The sequence below is a fragment of the Vigna angularis genome, chromosome 1 (genome assembly GCF_016808095.1).
Source record: "Vigna angularis cultivar LongXiaoDou No.4 chromosome 1, ASM1680809v1, whole genome shotgun sequence".
In the NCBI taxonomy this organism is placed as follows: Eukaryota; Viridiplantae; Streptophyta; class Magnoliopsida; order Fabales; family Fabaceae; genus Vigna; species Vigna angularis.
Genome location: NC_068970.1, coordinates 49,859,091 through 49,880,243, shown reverse-complemented (window position 1 = coordinate 49,880,243; position 21,153 = coordinate 49,859,091).

The window sequence follows — 21,153 nt, the reverse complement described above, 5'->3', positions numbered from 1 at the left end:
AATTTTTATGATCTATTTTGGGGTTGGACCCGTTTTATGTTATTCTTATGGGCTTGGGCTTAAATTTCTGTAATATTTAGAAGTCTATATAAGGCTTTAGTCTTCCTAGGGTTAGTATCTTTTGATGGCTTAAGCACAGAAACACACTTTTCACCCCTTGGGGGTAGATTTGGGGATGGTGACGGCTCTCCTCTTCTCTTTCTCGGGTTTTTTTATCTCTTTCATTCTTTTATTCCATTATTCATCTAGTTCTTCCATGACGATGGAGGGCTAAACCTTATTGTTGTTGGGAAAGATGTAACCTTCTTAAACTCTCATGTATTGAATTTGTTCTTCAAGATCTTTTATAAGATACATGCTTTCTTTCATTAATTGTTAGGGTTTTTCGTCTTTGCTCAAAGCATGCATTGTTTAACTCATTCGATGTAATGATTATTGATTTTGTCGATATGGACACATACGGGGAAATCTAGAACTGGGGAAATTCTCCCAAAAGCAGTATTGCGTAGACATAGGGATATGAGGGTTGGTTGCCTTTAAGCTTCTGTGCTTCAGAATTAATTATTAGGGATGCTAGGAGTTGTATGAACTCATAATTAAGGATATGCTTTCTTCACCGAGACATCGGGTTTAAGGTAATTTAGAGAGTGGCATTAACATTAATGATAAGAAAGACGAATTCGTAAATGCATGAGAGTAAATTAGGTGAAATCTAAACCCAACAACAATATCATCAACTTCATCCATTATTTCTGGTGTTTAACCTCAATTGATCAAATTGCATTCATCTTTATTTTATTGCATTTACATTCAAAAACCCCAAAATATTTTCTTTAGAGTCTTAATTAGTTGAGTAATCACATAACTGTTTAGTGTCGTGAGTCTCTTGGAAAACAGTACTTGGTCTTACCATTTTTTATTACTTGATACGATTCGGTTACACTTGTTGAGGGTTAACAAGTTTTTGACTCCGTTTCCGGGGATTGAAAATTTGTTCATTAGTATGGTATCCCAAAAGACTCGCGGCACTAAATAGTTGTCTGATGACTCGATTAATTAAGACTTAAATAAAATGAAATCATTGGTTTAAGATGCAAGAACAAAAAATTAAATATGAATGTCGTTTGATCACTAGCAGAGTAACACAAAGATGAATGGATGTTGTTTATAATGACATGAGTATGTTGTTGGGCTTAGATTTCACCAAGTTCCCTCTCATGTATGTAAGAATTCTTCTTTATGCATTAATATTAATGTCACTCACTAAATCACCTAAACCCGATCCCTCAATGAATAAGCTCGTCCTTAAACACCAGTTCATGCAATTCGTAACATTCCTAAAAATTAAATGTGAAGATCAAGAGCTTAAGACGACCAAGACTCATACCCTCATCCCTGAGAAATATTACTCTTGGGAGAATTCAACAAGAACCTGAATTGTAAGGAACCTCCCGACACTCATGCAATTCATAAATCATGTGATGAATGAGTTAAACAAAGCATGTAATAAGCACAGATGAATTACTCTAATAATTAATGAAAAAACATATCGAATTAAGAATCAATTCAAATACATGAGAGTTCACAAGGTTACATCATTCCTGATGACAAATTTATGAACACCGAAAAACGGCGCCAAAAACTTGTTTAACCCTCGGCAAGTGTGACCGAATCGTATCGAGTAATAAACTCGGTAAGACCAAGTATCGTTTTCCCAAAGGACTCAGGCTTAGTTAGTTATATGATTTCTTGATTATTTAAGACTTGTGAACAATTGGTTATAGGTGTCAAATGCAAAAGAGATTAAGTAAACATGTATGCATGAGTTTTGATCAATGGAAAAGAGGAACACAAACACTGAACGAATTAGATGGATGAGTATGTTGTTGGGGTAATCAATTTCATCTTATCCACTCTCATATACTTTAGGAATTCATCATTCTTTTCATCAATGTTAATGCCACTCTCTAAATCACCTTGCAAGAAGGCCTATCCTTAATTACGAGTTCATACAATTCCTAGCATCCCTAATAATTAATTCTGAAGCGCAGCAGCTTAAAGGCAACCAACCCTCATATCCCTATATCTAGGCAATATGCTATGGGGAGAATTTCCCCGGATCTAAATTTCCCCATACGTTCCCATATCGACAAAATCAATAATCATGACATCGAATGAGTTAAACAATGCATGCTTTGAGCAAAGAGGAAAAACCCTAACTAATGATGAAAGAAAGCATGTATCTCAAATAAGATGTTTAAACACAAATTCCATATATGAGAGCTTCAAAAGATTACATTGATTTCCCAACAACATTATAAAGTTTAGTTCACCATAGTCATGGTGAAACTAGATGAACAATAATGAAAGAATGAAAGATAGAACCTTAGAAAGATGAGTAGGTAGCCTAAGCATCCAAGATCTTCCTCCAAGGGGTGGAAAAGTGAGTGTTTGCTTCGTCTCCCGCCAAAGATACAAACCCTAGGACGTCCTAAAGCTTATATATTATTCGAAATGTTACAGAAAAGTGGGCCTAAGTCCAAAAGACCACCGCTCAACGGTAAACTGTCGCTTAGCGGTACCAGCGCGTAGTCAATTCTCCCCTCAGCTACACTTTCACCCCTCAGCGGAGCCAACGGGTGTTCCTGAGTGCCGCTCAGCGGTAAATTGGCGCTGAGCGGTACTTGCGGCTTCTCTTCTTTTGCACTTTTTGAGTTCTTTTCTGATTCCATCTCTATCCTTCTTCACTTATTTCACCAAATTCACCTTAAAACCTTCATAAAACACTGAAATCAAGCATAAACCTCTCCAGCTCTCTTATTTCTAAAAATATGAACAAAAGCATGATTCCAAGCTAGTTTATGAGTGTTAAAGGTTGCTTTTAGTATCAATTTTAAGCATGAAAATAATTGTTTTTCACTGTTATCAATTCCCCAACAACAAATAGAGTTTAGTTCCTCATAAACATGGAGAGACTAGATGAATAATTTAAAAGCATGAGATAGCAAAACCGTAAAAGTAGAGGAAGGATACTTCCGCATCCAAATCCACCTTCAAATAGTGGAAGAGTGTGTTGTTGTGCTGCTCCAGCCAGGGATACAAAACCTAGGACGTCTAAGTCTTTAAATAGAATATCAAAATAACAGAAACAAGGTATGACCCATGTCGTTGGCGCTCAAGCGCCCTAAATGGGGTGCCCGGGCGTCGAACGACACCTGTTGGCGCTCAAGCGCCCCTAAATCAATTCAAATACATGAGAGTTCACAAGGTTACATCATTCCCCAACAAAAAATAGAGTTCACTTCCCCATAGACATGGAGAGACTAGATGAATAATTTAAAAGCATGAGATAGAAAACCGTAAAAGTAGAGGAAGGATACTTTCGCATCCAAATCCGCCTTCAGAGAGTGGAAGAATGTGTTGTTGTGCTGCTCCAGCTAGGGATACAAAAAATAGGACGTCCAAGTCCTTAAATAGAACATAAAAATAACAGAAACAATGTCTAGCCCATGTCGTTGGCGCTCAAGCACCCTAAATGGGGCGCCCAGGCGTCGAACGACACCTGGTGGCTCTCAAGATCCCCCAAGGGGCTCCCAGGCGCGACTTCTGGCGCTCAAGCACCCCTGAGGGGCGCCCAGGCGTGACTTTTGGCGCTCAAGCACCCCTGGAAGTGCGCCCGGGTGGTGTGAGGCACCTTCTATCCCTCAAGCCCCCCTCTTATAGGCACCCAAGCCTCGCAGAATTTTTCAGCACTACATTTTTTTCACTTTTACTGCAGTTTTGCTCGCTCCTTGAGTTCTGACTCCTGAATACTTTGACTCCTCTTCCAAATTACTTCATTAACCTACTAAAACAAGGGAATTTAGTCATAAAATCATTAAGTTCAACCTCATTTTTCTTATTCACAAAACTAAAGCAAAAACATGATTCCAAGCAAGTTTCTAAGCAGAAAAGGGTGCATTTAGTGTCAAAATTACATCATAGATAACGGTATTTTCAACCGTTATCACAACCCGAAACTTAGAACTTTGCTTGACCTCAAGCAAAATAAAATGTAACTCCGCTTTTCAAAACCATCACTACAATGACTCAACATTTTTCAAAAACTTTTTCTTCCAAACAAGAAATAACTTTTATCAACTCAGCATAAAGATGTTAGTCAAGATGTGCAGATGCCTTAATCCAATCAAAATCAATATGATGCTCAGCAGATGCTATCCTTAAGAATGATCAATGAACCAAGCAAAGATGTAATCAAAAATTCAAAGAACTACTCCTCACCAAGGAAAATGTTTCTCTCAAGCACTCAAAAGTGTATCACTCAACTAAAAGGTGTATAGTGACGTGTCGGTGTCTTTTTCACTCTCTTTTTCCTTTTCTTCCCTATCTTTTTCCTCCTTGGAACACTCCTTAGGGTACAAAAGATTTTTCTCAAATTTTTTCTTTTCTCTCTCAACCTCTTCTTTTTCTTTTCTTTCTTCTTCCACATTCTTCCCCTTTTCTTTTCTCTCAACCTCACTTTTTCTCTCTTCTTTTTCTTCCTCTTCCTTTACATATTTCTCTTTTTCACTCAACCTTTCTTCTTCTTTTCTCTTTATTTTCTCTCATCTAAAACCTTGCCACTTTTAGTGATAATGGCGTTACACTCCTCCCTAGGGTTAACTTTCATGTTACTCCCAAGATCATCCAGCTTCTGAATTATGTGACAAAGTTGCCTCCCTATCCTTCCAAATGCTGCTTGAGTGTTTTTATGATGAGAGTCAGACTTCTCCATTAATTGTTGAAGTGTGTCATCCATCTTGGCCATTCTTTCTGATAGAAAGGGTTGTTGCTGCCATTATTGTTGTGGTAGTTTACCATATTGCCCGGCAGCTTGCCCAAATTGACTTTGAACCATGTTTAAGTGAGGTTTCCATTAGTGGTTGAAATTACCTTGGTGGAATTAAGTGTTCATATAGTTAACTTCTTGTCCGAATTGCAATCTGCAAGCATTAGACACAAAACCCTAGAAAACACTGTTAGCACCAAAGCAAAAACAAATGACACAAAACACAAATAAAATAAGACAAAATAAAATAAAATAAAAATAAAAAATAAAGTCAAAGTTAATCAAGAATCACACAAATAGAATAGTTTAAACCATGAGTCCCCGGCAACGGTGCCAAAAACTTGTTGATGGATTGACAAGTATACCAAATCGCACAAGTAATATAAAATGGTAAGACCAAGTATCATGTCCTAGAAGACTCTCGACACTAAACAGTTGTGTGATGAGTCGATTAATTAAGACTTAAATAAAATGAAATCATTGATTTAAGATGCAAGAACAAAAAATTAAATATGAATGCAGTTTGATCACTAGTAGAGTAACACAAAGATGAACGGATGTTGTTTATAATGAGATGAGTATGTTGTTGGGGTTAGATTTCACTAAGTTCCCTCTCATGTATGTAAGAATTCTTCTTTATGCATTAATGTTGACATCACTCACTAAATCACCTAAACCTGATCCCTCAGCGAATAAGCATGTCCTTCACCACCAGTTCATGCAATTCCTAGCATTCCTAGCAATTAAATATGAAGATCAAGAGCTTAAGAAGACCAAGACTCATACCCTCATCCCTGAGAAATATTACTCTTGGGAGAATTCAACAAGAACTTGAATTGTAAGGAACCTCCCGACACTCATGCAATTCATAAATGATGCGATGAATGAGTTAAACAAAGCATGTAATAAGCACAGATGAATTACTAACAATTAATGAAAAAGCATATGAAATTAAGAATCAATTCAAATACATGAGAGTTAAGAAGGTTACATCATTTCCCAACAACAAATAGAGTTTAGTTCCCCACAAACATGGAGAGACTAGATGAATAATGGAAAAGCATGAGATAGCAAAACCCTAAAAGTAGAGGAAGGTTGCTTTCGCATACAAATCCGCCTTCAAAGAGTGGAAGAGTGTGTTGTTGTGCTGCTCCAGCCAGGGATACAAAACCTAGGACATCCAAGTCCTTAAATAGAACATAAAAATAACATAAACAAGCTCCAACCCATGTTGCTAGCACTCAAGCGCCCTAAATGGTGCGCCCGGGCGTCGAACGACACCTAATGGTGCTCAAGCGCCCCTGAGGGGCGCCCGACTTTTGGTGCTCAAGCGCCCCTGGAAGGGCACCCGGGCGGTGTGCGGCACCTTCTTGCTCTCAAGCACCCCATGAGGGGCGCCAGCCTCGCGGAATTTTTCAACACTGTTTTTTTTTTCACTTTTTCTGTAGTTTTGCTCGCTCCTTGAGTTCTGACTCCTTTGTACTTTGACTCCTCTTCCAAATTACTTCATTAACCTACTTAAACAAGGGAATTTAGTCATAAAATCATTAAGTTCAACCTCAACTCTCTTATTCACAAAACTAAAGCAAAAACATGATTCCAAGCAAGTTTCTAAGCAGAAAAGGTTGCATTTAGTGTCAAAATTACATCATAGATAACAGTATTTTCAATCGTTATCACCAAGCCTCAGAGACGACGCCCAAGCTTCGTCGGCGCTCAAGCACACAAAAAGGGGTCCCCGGGGGATGAGCGGCACTCTTCTGCGCTCAAGCCTCCAAAAAGGGCGCCCAAGCTTCGAGCACTCCTCCCTTCTAGTGCGTTTCCAGGCCTTTCTAAGGTCCATCTCAATGGCACTTCATCTTTGATTTCCATATTATCTCATTTTCTATCAAAATAAGGGAAATTAGTCATAAACTTATTAAATTCAACCTCAACTCTCTTATTCACAAAACTAAAGCAAAAACCTGATTCCAAGCAAGTTTCTAAGCAGAAAAGGGTGCATTTGGTATCAAAATTACATCATAGATAACAATATTTTCAACTGTTATCAAGATGCATGATGTTAGGATTGTGATTATGATGCTAAGCACGATGTGTATTTGTGATACAAGTTGAAAAACTGTTATTTTTATACTTAATTTTGATCTTAAAGACAACCTTTATGACTTAGAAAATAGCTTGGAATCATGTTTTTGTTTAAGTTTTGGAAATAATAGAGTTGGATAGGTTTTAAGCTTGGTTTTCTTGTTTTTACAGGTTTTAAGATGAATTGAATGAAAGAAGTGAAGTAGCTAGGAGTTGGATTCAGAAAAGGAAGAAAAAGTGCACAAAAGAAGAGCCGCAAGTACCACTCAGTGCCACTTTTACCGCTGGGCGGCACTTTGAAGAGCCGTAGTCACCGCTAAGGGGCAAAACTGCACCTGAGCGTCAAACTGAAGAATCGCGCTTACCGTTGAGCGCCATTTTTATGGGCCTTGGGCCACTTTTCTATAATCTTTAGGAAGCTATATAAGGCTTTAGTCGAATTAGGGTTAGTATGTTTTGGCAAAACGAAGCAAAATCACACTTTCTTCACCCCTTGGAGGAGGATTTTGGAGGCTCATGCTCCATTCTTCAAATTCTAGGGTTCTATCTGTCATTCTTTCATTATTTTTCATCTAGTTTCACAATGATTATGGTGAACTAAACCTTCATTGTTGTTGGGGAATCAATATAATCCTTTGAAGCCCTCATGTATTGAATTGGTTCTTTAATTCATATGCTTTCTTTCATTAATTGTTAGGGTTTTTCTTCTATACTCTATGCATGATTTGTTTAACTCATTCAATTGCATGATCATTTGATTTTATTTGTATGGAAACATATAGATAAATCTAGACATGAAGAAATTCTCCAAATGGTAATATTGGCTAGACATAGGGATAAGAGGATTGGTTGCCTTTAAGCTTCTGTGCGAATGTAATGCATGAATAATTGCTAGGGAGACAAGACATTGTAAACTAGTGATTAGGAGTAGGCTTTCTTCACCAATACATTGGGTTTAAGGTAAATTAGAAAGTGGCATTAACATTAATGAAGAAGATGAATTCTTGAATACATGAGAGTTGATAGGATGAATTGAAAACCCCTAACAACATTATCATTCCATATATTTCAATCACATTTTGCTTCTTTTGTTTAATTGATCAATACATGCATTCATATTTACTTTTTAGTATTTGCATTTAAATCTACAAGACTTCGTTCACAAGTCTAATTTAATCAACAAATCACATAATTGTTTAGGCTGTGAGTCCTGTGGGAAACGATACATGGTCTTACCATTTATTATTACTTGATATGATTCGGTTACACTTGCCGAGGGTTAACAATTTTGGGAATGTGGAACATTGGATTAGCTTATATGTGAGGTTTTGAACTCTAGAGTATTTGTTGTGAATGATTGCTATTCTTTTGAAAGCATGAATGATTTTGCCTAGGTTTCTATGATTAAACTACTTGCTTGCTTGTGTCATATGATCAAGGCCATTTTCTATTACCCCTTTTCTTAGCCAATGTATGATTTTATCCCAAATGAAAGAGAGCACGAAGTGTTCTACCCTTTTTGAACCTTAATCCTTAAACAAATTATAAAAATCCCTTGTGAAAATATTTAACTTGAGTTAAGTTAAGAATCATGGTGTAGTATTGATAAAGGTTCAAGTTTAGGGTTAATTAGGAGAATTGAAAAAGAAAGTAATGAAAAGCATTGAGCTAAGTATTGAGCAAATATGAAAAAGAGAAAAGAAAATAGAATGCAAAGAAAGAAAAGCTCAATGCAAAAAAGGGGAAAGTTGGGAATGAGTGAGATTGGTTTGTTTGAAGAGAGATTGTATTTGAATGATAAATTTATGAATGACTCTCTTAACTCAAGGATTTTGTGATCTTAAAAAACTAATTTTTCTTCTTAGCCCATCCACGTTACAAGCCTTGGAAAAGTCCTTATGATGATACTTGTCTATGAGTATGTTTGATTGTGGTAAATGAAAGGCAATTTTGTTCTATGTGACATTGGGATAAGTAGAGTGAAGGAGTGACCTCTATATACACTTGTGTGATTGAGTGAAACACTTTGTCTAGTGAGGAATATTTCCATGAATACAGGATTACATCTATGCTTAGTTAATTGATGATTCATGAGAATAGCATATGTTGGATATTATGTGATTATGTGAACACCATGATGAGTAATTATAAAGAAAGCATGTGTACATCGTGAATGAATTCTATTTGATGAGCTTATTTGAGTAATTACTTGTCTTGGAAGAAAGAGTTTTTGAATGTGTTGAACCATTGTATTTATTGGTGGAAGACGGAGTTATATCTTATTTGGGATTGTGATAACGGTTGAAATACCGTTATTTTTATACTTAATTTTGACATTAAAAACACCCTTTATGACTTAGAAACTAGCTTAAAGTCATGTTTTTGCTTAAGTTGTTAGAATAAGAGAGTTGAAGGTGGTATTATAGGTTTTATGCTTGGTTTTCCTTGTTTTGACAGGAATTAAGATGAATTGGATGAAGATGTTGAAGTTGAAAGGAGTTGGAGTCAGGAAAGGCGAGAAAAGTGGAACATAGAAGAATCCCAAATAGCGTTGAGCGTCATTTTGGGGCGCCGAGCGCCAATTTAGTGGTGTAACCACTATTTCACGCCTGAGCACCACCGCTGAGCGCCAATTTACTGGTGCAACCACTGTTTCACGCCTGAGCACCACCGCTGAGCGTCAGTTTAGTGCTGCAACCACTGTTTCACGCCTAAGCGCCATCGTTGAGAGCCAGTTTAGTGCCGCAACCACCGTTGGGCGCCCTTTTGGGGCGCCGAGCGCTGACTATGTGGGCTTGGACCTTTTTTATGTTATTTTTATGAACTATTTAAGGTTTTGGACGACCTAGAGATTGTATCTTTGAACATAAAGAGGCACAAAAACACTCATTTCATCCCTTAGAGGCGGATTTTGGATGCGAAAGCTCCAATCTCCAACTTTTAGGATTTTATCTTTCATTCTTTTCCATATTTTCATCTAGTTTCACCATTTCTATGGTGAACTAAACCTGCATTGTTGTTGGGGAAACGATGTAATCCTTTGAAACTCTCATGTATTGAATTAATTTATACTACAAATGCTTTACTTCATTAATTTTTAGGGTTTTTCCTCTACATTGTATGCATGCTTTGTTTAACTCATTCAATTGAACGATTATTGATGTTGTCGATATGGAAACATATGGGGAAATCTAGAACTGGGGAAATTCTCCCAAAATGATGGAAGAGCGTCCAAGGAGATGATGAATGTGCGTGTCGCGAGCTCCTTCAAAGCTTCCTCCAGAGATGAACACAGCGGAAAATTATAAAAACTCGAAGAAGAACAAGAAACAGAGGGTTAAACTCGATAGAAATCCTAGAAATGGAAGGAAACCCAATATGACCCGATTAATCGGTTCAAAATGAAGATTGAACGGTGGAAAAGGTTTGGAATGGATCAAGAGTGAAAGATGAAGAAACCCTAGCCAAATGTGCAGATGATTTGAAAACAGAGGAAGAAAGATGAAGAAACTGGTGAATCTGATACTTACTAAGGAGAAGAGATGGATCTGTGATGAAGAATGGTTGGTGATGATGAAGAACACTCTCGAGAAAGAATCTATCTCGCGAGAGAGAAACGCGAATAAAAAAAATGAAGAGTGATGTGCTGATGAAGATATGAAAGAGGACGCGTGGCTGCTGAAGGTGTAGGCAGCTTTGAGCGCTGATGTGAGGTGGCAACGAAGAATGGTAGCAAGAAGGTGAGAGAAATAAGTGGAGCACCGTGGAAATGGAAAAATGGAGGTAGCGTGCAAGTAATGTGGCTAGAGAGAGTCTTTGGACTCTCTAGCATGTGACTTTCCAGAGAGAATTATTTCTGAAGGTGAGAAAATCAAATTCTCATTAAGCTCAAAAGTCCCAATACAAGAGAGGAGCTGGGTATTTATAGTAACCCATGCTCCTTACAAGCTAAAATATGTGCATAATAAAATGTGAAAATTACGAAAAGAGGACACTGACAAAACACATTAGGCAGGATTACATCATACCCTCCCTCTTAAAAAAAGATTTGTCCTCAAATCTGGCAATCGCCTTATGAAGAAGCTCCACACAATCTTTGGGAGCATGGCCATCTTGGAGTGACCTTATTCTTTTATATCCACTTTTTCTTCCTCCTGGATCAAACACAAATATGCAATAAACATCAAATATATTTTCAATTAATATCAATCCAAGAAACAATTTTTCTATAAAAACAAGGAAATAAGGACTTCTAATATTTTGTTTTATAACATTTGGAAATTCTAGAAGTCCAAATTCACTTTTGTCTTGAGTTATTTCTTTCCTAAAAGATAAGAATAATTCAAGATTTAAATTGTCATAGTTTGAAAAAGTTTGCATAGAATATGAGATAACAATTTGTTTGAAAGAGAAGTTAAAAATTGAAAAATAATCAATTATTGGAAAAGAAGTAAAGATTTGGAAACCTTCCCTTTTAGGTTCCATGGTCTTTGAAAGAATAGGATTTGTCGTAAGTAACAAATTCTCCTTTTCTTTCTTCTCTCTTTCTTGCCTTTCTCTCTTTTTCTTCATTTCTCTCTTTTTCTTCTTCTTTTCTCTCTTTTTCTTTTCTCTCTTCTTCTTTTCTTTTATCTTCTTCTCTATCTTCCTCTTCTTCTTCTCTTCTTCTCTCTTCTGCTCTTCTTAATTCCTCTCTTCTTCTCTCTTCTCTTTTCTCGTTTTCTTCTCTCTCTCTCTTATCTTCTTCTTTCCTTTCTTCCTTTTCTTTTCTTTCAATCTCTCTTTCTCTTTTCTTATCCTTGATCTCTTTAAGTCTTGCCCCAAATTCTAATTCTCTACGAAGAAACCCATGATCATTTAAACTCTCAAGAAATAATTTTCCATCATCAATGCAATCCCTAATTTGTTCCAAGTTTCTTTTAATACTTAAAGGCACAAACTTTCTTCTCATGCAAGCTTTTAAATCATGCCAATCACGTATGGAAGACTTTCTACCTTTCCTAACATGATATTGTCTTTCATCCCACCACTCACTTGCATGCTCTTCTAACTTAGAGATATATATGCTAAGGACATAATATTCACTCTCTCCATAAAACCAAGGATTTATTTTATAAATTTCTTTTTCCCAAGCTAGGTATGTTAAAGGATGGAAGATTCCTAGCTTGTTTAAACATTTCATCAACATTATCTAACCTAGAAGACCTATATGAACTATAAGAAGACATCTTTGTTTTTAAGAGTTTTCTTAATTTAAAGGGTTCAAAGCTTCCACTTAGACAAGTCCCAGGTAAGAGAGGTGAGTCATAAAGACTGCTTAAGTACCAAATCTTTCCTTGCCAGAAATGTCTTATGTTACTAACTATTTGCCCTTTAAACTAAAATCACCTTTAGAAACAAAGTACACAACTCAAACAATCACAAATAATTAAACACTAAAAGACTAGACTCCTAATTACGGACTCTAATGTGGTAAGGCTTAGAGTTTAATCTCTTTTAGCCTATCCATCCCTAAAACGTGAACATATCAAAAAATTCAAACAATCAAAAAAATTAAGAGACCAGCGGACTCTAATAACCCCTACGTGAAACACAAATCAAATCAATATTTAAAGTCTACTCCTATGGTGAGGCTTGTAGCTTTGGCTAATCAAGACACACTCACCTGTCTAGCTATGCTAAAATTAAAGCAAGTAAAGTTGCCAAGAGTTTGAAAGAGCACCACGGACTCTTCCAAAGCACTTGGAATTTATGAAAGGCCTTTTTACAAAACAAGCTAAAGCTAACCGTAGGCTAACACAAGCCTATTACAAACAATTTGAACAAATCAAATACAAAGAAAACAACTATGCTAGGCTGCTACGGTCCTGGTCCACTTCATTCAGCTTTGTTGCTCAACTTTGTTGCTTCTGGAATCAATTGTCTTGAATCTCCTTGCCAGTCCCATCCTACAATCACAAATCACAATTTAGATAAGTGCACCGTTTCCACACAGACATTAAGAGGATTAACTTTACACAATATAAAAGACTCTTCCCTTTTCTCCTAGTCTCGTGCACTTGATGCAGCTATATAAATTTCATTTGCTCTCAAATGACAAACTGCAATCAAATATTCACACGCAATTCAGCAGAGCAACCATCAATGCTATCAATTTCCAGCTAAGACAGAAACAGTTAAGCAATCCAGAGGTAAGAAAGTTAAGCAACTCCCCTAATTAAATGGTTGGTCTAGCTTGCTCTAAACTCTACTGAGATTCTGCTGCTGCTTAAAATTCTTGACTCCAAATATTTATCAATTCTGCACACAACAACACACATATTCTACACTTTCTCCCTGCACTGATTCAGTTCAAATATGCACACAGAAATTACACCAATTCCAGCAAAATACACATAAACATGGATATTAAACTAGATGTAAATGTATGGAGTTCAATCCTTAGTCCAACTGATTAAACAACCACCCTAAGCTAATCAAATCAATGGAGAAAGATTAACATGATGCAATGCAGAAATTGGCAGTTAAAACAGTGTTGATGCATAAATGAAGAAGCTCAAAACTAATTCAGAGCAGCATTTGCAATTCCTGATGCATCTACCAAGTTCCCATAGGTCTTATCAAATCAAAATCAACATTCACATTCAAACAATTAATATACCAATGATTCCAATAAACAACTTATAATCTAAAATGAATGCAAGAGCATATTAAAATGAAAACAATCATAATTGCTCTAGGTTGATCACTCAAACTCCTTTTCCCTGCACAATGAACAATCACAAACAGTTAGATTAACAATGAATTCTCTATTTCAAAGTGCCAAGGAATTAGGCCAAATTAGCCTCACTAAACTCACTACACTCAGGCTTCTCTTTTGAAATTTAAAGCACATAAATGAAAAGGTTTGGAAGGGAGACTCTCCCTTGGCAGTTCAAGGCTTGAGAGTCTTTTAGACCACCACCACCTAAGATGCTACCAAGCACACAAACCTTCTTTCAAATTCCAGAAACCAAAGTGTAACAACTTCTCAAACAAGAATGGCTAGGCTAAGGCAAAGTGATGGAAAATACAGGATAGCCACCAACAATGTAAGCACCAGATAATGAAACTGACAGCACAATAGAGAAACTGACTCAAGATCAACTGTAGACCAGATTACAAAAGCAAACAAAAAACTTCAATTAGGAACGGCAGATCATAGTTTACATGTGCACTGAGACAAAACCAGAATAAGCAATAATGACAAACAAGAAATAAGGCTATTGTTCAAAGTAAGCACAACAGATAGAACCTAAGAAATAGAACTATACCAGATTAGTAAAGCAAGAAAAAGGACTTAAGTTGAACCAATACTGAAGAGATTTGATTTATAAATTGGCATACCAAACTGTTTGACATTGTGCCTCAAAGAAACTTGTTTTATTTTTCATATTTGATGTTCTGAATTAGAGGCAGCTATTGTGAATTGCACTAAGTCCTTCAACTCTTTTTTTTTTAACTTGTAACACTAGGATTAATCCTTAATTGCTTCAAATGTTATTAACTTACAACTCTTGCTACAATCCACAATAGACTAAGATCAATGCAGTTTACAAATCAACACTTTACTTGCATCAGATTAATGGTTCAACTTAATAAAAAGAAACACACATAATTGGTTTCATTGATAACTTTTGACTCTAGCATCAAATTTCACTCTTAACCAAAACTGTAGAAATTGAACTTGAATAACAAATCAGCAAACACAAATGACTCTTGAATATGATTGAACTAGAAGCTTAGCAATGAACTTATACCAAGAAGAACAGACACGCACTCAAAACATTAACACAGACTTCAAAGAAAAACCAGATTCAAAAAAACATGAGACTCATTATCTCTACCACTGAAATCTGCCACCAAGCTCATTAATCCAATGTCATAGCTTATATATGGTGAGCAGAACTTACTTAGTGCAAGCAACTCAAATGAATCACAAAACATAAGCAACAACTAGTTAAGCTCGAATTCAAATGACAATTAAAACAAACCACAAGACTAGAACATGACAGAATAAGATTCAGAAAATAAAAGACTCAAACAAATTGGATTCACCAAATAAAATGAAAATAAAACTCAAAGTAATGACTCAAGGCAAAGAACAAGTCAGAACACTCAAGACAATGAAGGAAAATGATGAACAACTCAGAAATGAAAAGAAACAGCACAAAATGCTCAGAATCAAAATCAAACCGAGACAAAACAAGATGAATGAACATAAGAAAATTTGAAACAACACAAGAACATAATAAAACTCGAAACAGATAACGTGATATTAATCGAAACAATGCGGAAATGGAAGAACAAACTCAGAATCAAGACAGAATCAAAATAGAAAACTAGAACAAAGACAGAGACGCGAATCAAACTGAAACAAGAATCGAAACAGAGATACTTACCTTTGACGGATAAATTGTGGACGAAACCTAAGCTCTGGTGCCAACTGATGGAAGAGCGTCCAAGGAGATGACGAATGTGCGTGTCGCGAGCTCCTTCAAAGCTTCCTTCAGAGATGAACGCAGCGGAAAATGACAAAAACTCGAAGAAGAACAAGAAACAGAGGGTTAAACTCGATAGAAATCCTAGAAATGGAAGGAAACCCAATATGAACCGATTAATCGGTTCAAAATGAAGATTGAACGGTGGAAAAGGTTTGGAACTGATCAAGAGTGATTTTAATCAGCTAAAATAAGAGAAAATGATGAAAGATGAAGAAACCCTAGCCAAATGTGCAGATGATTTGGAAACAGTGGAAGAAAGATGAAGAAACTGGTGAATCTGATACTTACTGAGGAGAAGAGATGGATCTGTGATGAAGAATGGTTGGTGATGATGAAGAACACTCTCGAGAAAGAATCTGTCTCGCGAGAGAGAAACGCGAATAAAAAAAATGAAGAGTGATGTGCTGATGAAGATATGAAAGAGGACGCGTGGCTGCTGAAGGTGTAGGCAGCTTTGAGCGCTGATGTGAGGTGGCAACGAAGAATGGTATCAAGGAGGTGAGAGAAATAAGTGGAGCACCGTGGAAATGGAAAAATGGAGGTAGCGTGCAAGAAAGGTGGCTAGAGAGAGTCTTTGGACTCTCTAGCATGTGACTTTCAAGAGAGAATTATTTCTGAAGGTCAGAAAATCAAATTCTCATTAAGCTCAAAAGTCCCAATACAAGAGAGGAGCTGGGTATTTATAGTAACCCATGCTCCTTACAAGCTAAAATACGTGCACAATAAATTGTGAAAATTACGAAAAGAGGACACTGACAAAACACATTAGGCAGGATTCCATCACAAAAGCAATATCACCTAGACATTGGGATAGGAGAGTTGGTTGTCTTTAAGCTTCTGTGCGAATGTAATGCATAATTAATTGCTGGGGATACAAGACATTGTGATCTAGTAATTAAGAGTAGGCTTTCTTCACCGAGACATCGGGTTTAAGGTAAATTAGAAAGTGACATTAACATTAATGAAGAAGATGAATTCATAAATACATGAGAGTGGATAGGATAAGTCGGAAACCCCAAAAACATAATCATTCCATATTTTATACATCAATCACCAGAGTCAATTGATCAACACTTGCATTCATATTTATTTTCTGCATTATAGACACGATGATTTTGTTTACAAGCCCTAATTAGTCAAGAAACCACATGAATGTCTAGGTCGTGAGTCTCTTGGGAAGCGATACTTGGTCTTACCATTTATTATTACTCGATACGATTCGTTACACTTGCCGGAGTGTTAACACATGTGTTGCCCTAGGAATGAAAAGTTTTTCCATAGGTAATGGCCACATGTCACCCTCTCGTTTGAGAGGATTTTTGCCACTTGTCTCCGTCCTATTGGATAGGATTTCTCCTTATTCTCCAAGCCAATCGAGGTGGTTTTTTTTGGTTAAAGTTTCTACCGATTTAGAGACAACTTAGCCTATAAATGGAGGTGTCTCTCCTTCATGTGATACCGTTCGAATAAAGTATAACTATGCTGCAATTTTGTGCACTCATACTCTTGTAAGGTTACCTTAGGCTAGAGCAACCCCATATGTCTTTTGTAGCCCTCTTTCTCCAAGAGTTCGCCCAACCTCTCTATGGAACCCTTAAATACATCTTCCATCACCATATATCACTCAAAAATCGCAACCCATCCATCATTCCACACCACCACAAATTTCGCATGCAAAACAAAAAACACCCATGGCTTGGTGGCTTCTAGATTTGGCTTGTCCTAGCTAGATGATAACAGTTGAAAAACTGTTATTTTCATGCTTAAAATTGATATTAAAAACAACCTTTAACACCTAAAAACTAGCTTGGAATCATGCTTTTATATATATTTTTGGAAATAAGAGAGTTGGACAGATTTATGCTTGATTTCAGTGTTTTATGCAGGTTTTAAGGTGAATTTGATGAAAGAAGTGAAGAAGGATAGAGATGGAATCAGAAAAGAACTCAAAAAGTGCAAAAGAAGAGAAGCCGCAAGTACCGCTCAGAGCCAGTTTACCGTTGAGCGGCACTAATGAACACCCGTTGGCTCCGCTGAAGGGTGAAAGTGCAACTAAGGGGAAGAATTCAACACACGCACTTACCGCTAAGCGCCATTATTTTTGGCTTAGACCCACTTTTCTGTAATAATTCGAATAATATATAAGATTTAGGACTTCCTAGGGTTTGTATCTTTGGCTGGAGAAGACGCAAAACACACTTTTCACCCCTTGGGGGTAGAATTGGAGATGGTGACGAATCTCCTCTTCTCTTTCTAGGGTTTTTCTATCTCTTCATTCTTTTATTATTGTTCATCTAGTTTCACCATGAATATGGTGAACTAAACTCTTCTTGTTGTTGGGGAATCAATGTAATCTTTTGAAGCTCTCATATATGGAATTTTGTGTTTAAACTTTATATTTATGAAACATGCTTTCTTTCATCATTAGTTAGGGTTTTTCTTCTTTTCTCATAGCATGCATTGTTTAACTCATTTGATGTCATGATTATTGATTTTGTCGATATGGACACATACGGTAAAATCTAGATCCGGGGAAACTCTCCCAACAGTAGTATAAACCTAGACATAGGAACATGATGGTTGGTTGCCGTTAAGCTTCTGTGCTTCAGAATTAATTATTAGGGATGCTAGGAATTGTATGAACTCATAATTAAGGATAGGTTTTCTTCGCCGAGACATCAGGTTTAAGGTAATTTAGAGAGTGACATTAACATTGATGAAAAGAATGATGAATTCCTAAAATATATGAGAGTGGATAAGATGAAATTGATTACCCTAACAAAATACTCATCCATATAATTCGTTCAGTGTTTGTGTTCTTCTTTCCCATTGATCATCACATGCATACATGTTTACTTTTTGTCTTTTGCATTTGAAACTTATAACAATTTGTTCACAAGTCTTAAATAATCGAGAAATCATATAACTAACTAGGCCGTGACTCCTTTGGGAGAACGATACTTGGGCTTACCGAGTTTATTACTTGATACGATTCAGTCATACTTGCCGAGGGTTAAACAAGTTTTGGCGTCGTTTTTCGGTGTTCATAAATTTGTCATCACTAGAGCATTGTCATTACGTCCTTTTTGCAAGAGTAACGGTCTAAGGACTTGAATTTGATATGTTGATTGTAAATTCTTAAGAGAATTCAAACACTTTACGCTTAAGTCGTAGGGTTAAATGGTAGCTGAACGAGTTTGTCTAGTGAAAATCATTACTGGGTGAAACTCTACTAGATAAGATATCAGGAAAATATCTGGATTATCTAGGGATACCAAGAGTGGTGAAGTATACTACACAACCAGGAGTGGGTGACACTCGTTATAGTAAGAGTAACAAAGGTTACTTGGAGTGACTAGGTGATACCGAGAGTGGTGAGAATACTCGGTTGTAATCTTGTTGAAGATTATAGTGGAACCTTCTAAGAGTTCTTAAAGGAGACTGGACGTATCTCGTTGGAGAAAACCAGTATAAAAACAACTGTGTGGTTATTGCTTTAATCTTGTTAGACACTCCTTTTATAAACCTTACATTCACGCACTTTCTTAACGATTATAACAACTATTGTCATCAAATGTTATTTTTATTAAGAGCTTGTCTTATCAAAACGTTGTAGCTAATGTATTAAATGACTAAAAAATATTTTTTTTGAGAACTTATAGTTTGAATAGAACTTTCAAGTCAAATGTTTAAAACCTTATATAAAATATTTTAATCCTTGACAAGTCTATTAAACTATATCTTTTGCGAAAATTTTTCCTATAATACTATTCAACCCACATTCTAGTGTTTTCCATGTATTTCAGTATATACAATTTATTTAGGTTGATTTGGTGTTCTAGTCTCTTGAGTCTCTTGTGTATGCAGGGTACCATGCGTACAATGACAACCGTTTCTTTAGAGACTTTACTTGATGATGGAAGTGCTCCGAGGAGAGGATGGAGGTAGATCGAACCGAATTGGATTTGTAGCTCCTTTAGGCATCCTCCAATGACTTAATGTAGCGGAACATGTTTATTAACCTTGACGCGAAGATGATGTGCCAAGAACAAATCTGACTCGAAGATTCCAAAGCCTTCTCTAGAGTTTTCGTTGTAGAAGAACGAACAATGTAACCCTAGGTTCGAAGAAGTTTTAGGTGGAGGAAACTATGTTCGACGATGGAATCAATTTAGGATGCTAATATAAGTGGAGGAAAAGACATGAATCATTGGTGAAACTGGGTATTGCTTGGCCAAGTGTAAATACCAATAATATGGAGATAAAGTCTCCTCTTATTCATTTAGTGCAAAATAACCAGTTTACAAGATTGTCTCATGAAAATTCATATACTCACTTGGCCATATTCTTGGAGATATTTAACAGTGTGAAGATCCATCAAGTGCTTGATGAGGCTATTAAGCTCAGTCTATTTCACTTCTCAATGGCTAGCTAGCAATGCCAAAGTATGGCTTAATTCTTTCCCTGAGATAATGAGGTTGTCAGGTTGTTAAATAAATACTTCCCCGAATCCAAGGTTAACAAACGAAAGCTAGAAAATCTTTTCATTCCAAGATGGTGGTAATGAATTATCGAGTTAAGCATGAGATAGGTTCAAGGGATTTCTCAAAAAACTTCCACTCATGGTTTTGATGAGCCTACCCAACTTAATATGTTCTTAGGAAGGCTGAAATCTCACACAAAGTTTATGTTTGATGCCTTAGCAGGAGAAACTATAAGGTTCAAGACACCTCATGAAGCTTAAAAGTTGATTGAAGCATGGCTTCTAATTACAATGAAGTTCATAATGAGAGAGCTCAACCTCAAAAGAAAGGTGTGTTAGAGTTTCAATCTTAGGATGCTTTATTGGTTCAAAACAAAATCACAACTCAACAACTTGAAGCTCTTATAAAGAAACTTTCCCAACTTTCTCAAGAGACCCAAATGTCCCTCATGCGCAACAACAAGTACAAAGTTGTGAGTTATGTGGTGGAGATCATACCAATGGGCAATTTTGCCATGCAAAACACATCTCAAGAGGAGGTTAATTATACGACTAATCAAGGCCATCAAGGTAACTACAACCAAGGTGATGAATGCATATTTATACCCTCATTTAGCCTTTAATATTGGATTCTTAACACTCCTAGTGGGATTCCACGTATTTAAATTTTTCTCAAACATTTCTTTAGAATATTCAAAAACTTTATTTGATTATAATGCAGAAGCAAAAACCACAACTGTAAACTTCGTCCACACAAAACATGAAATCTCAAATGTAATTGTTTACAACTATATTTTCATTGTTTTATCAATTACAAACTTAATGTTTTATGTAAATAGTTATATTTGAGATTTCACGTTTTGTATGAACGAAGTTTACAGTTGTGGTTTTTGCTTTTACGTTATAATGAAATAAAGTTTTTGAATATTGTAAAAAAATGTTTACAGAAATGTTTGAGAAAAATTTAAATACGTGGCATCCCAATAGGCGTGTTACATTTTGCTTCCTTATAGGAACAATACACATTAAACAAATAATTAGATAGTGCACTAACGTATGCTGACATATCTTGTTTGCATGAATTCAATCTTCAAGTTGTTTTGAATTTAAAGGAAGACTATAGTCAGGTTTTGGAGATGAAAGAGCAAAAGCGACTCTGTACATGTCTAAAATGGTAGACACGTGTTTTTGCTTCCTTATAGGAACAATACCCA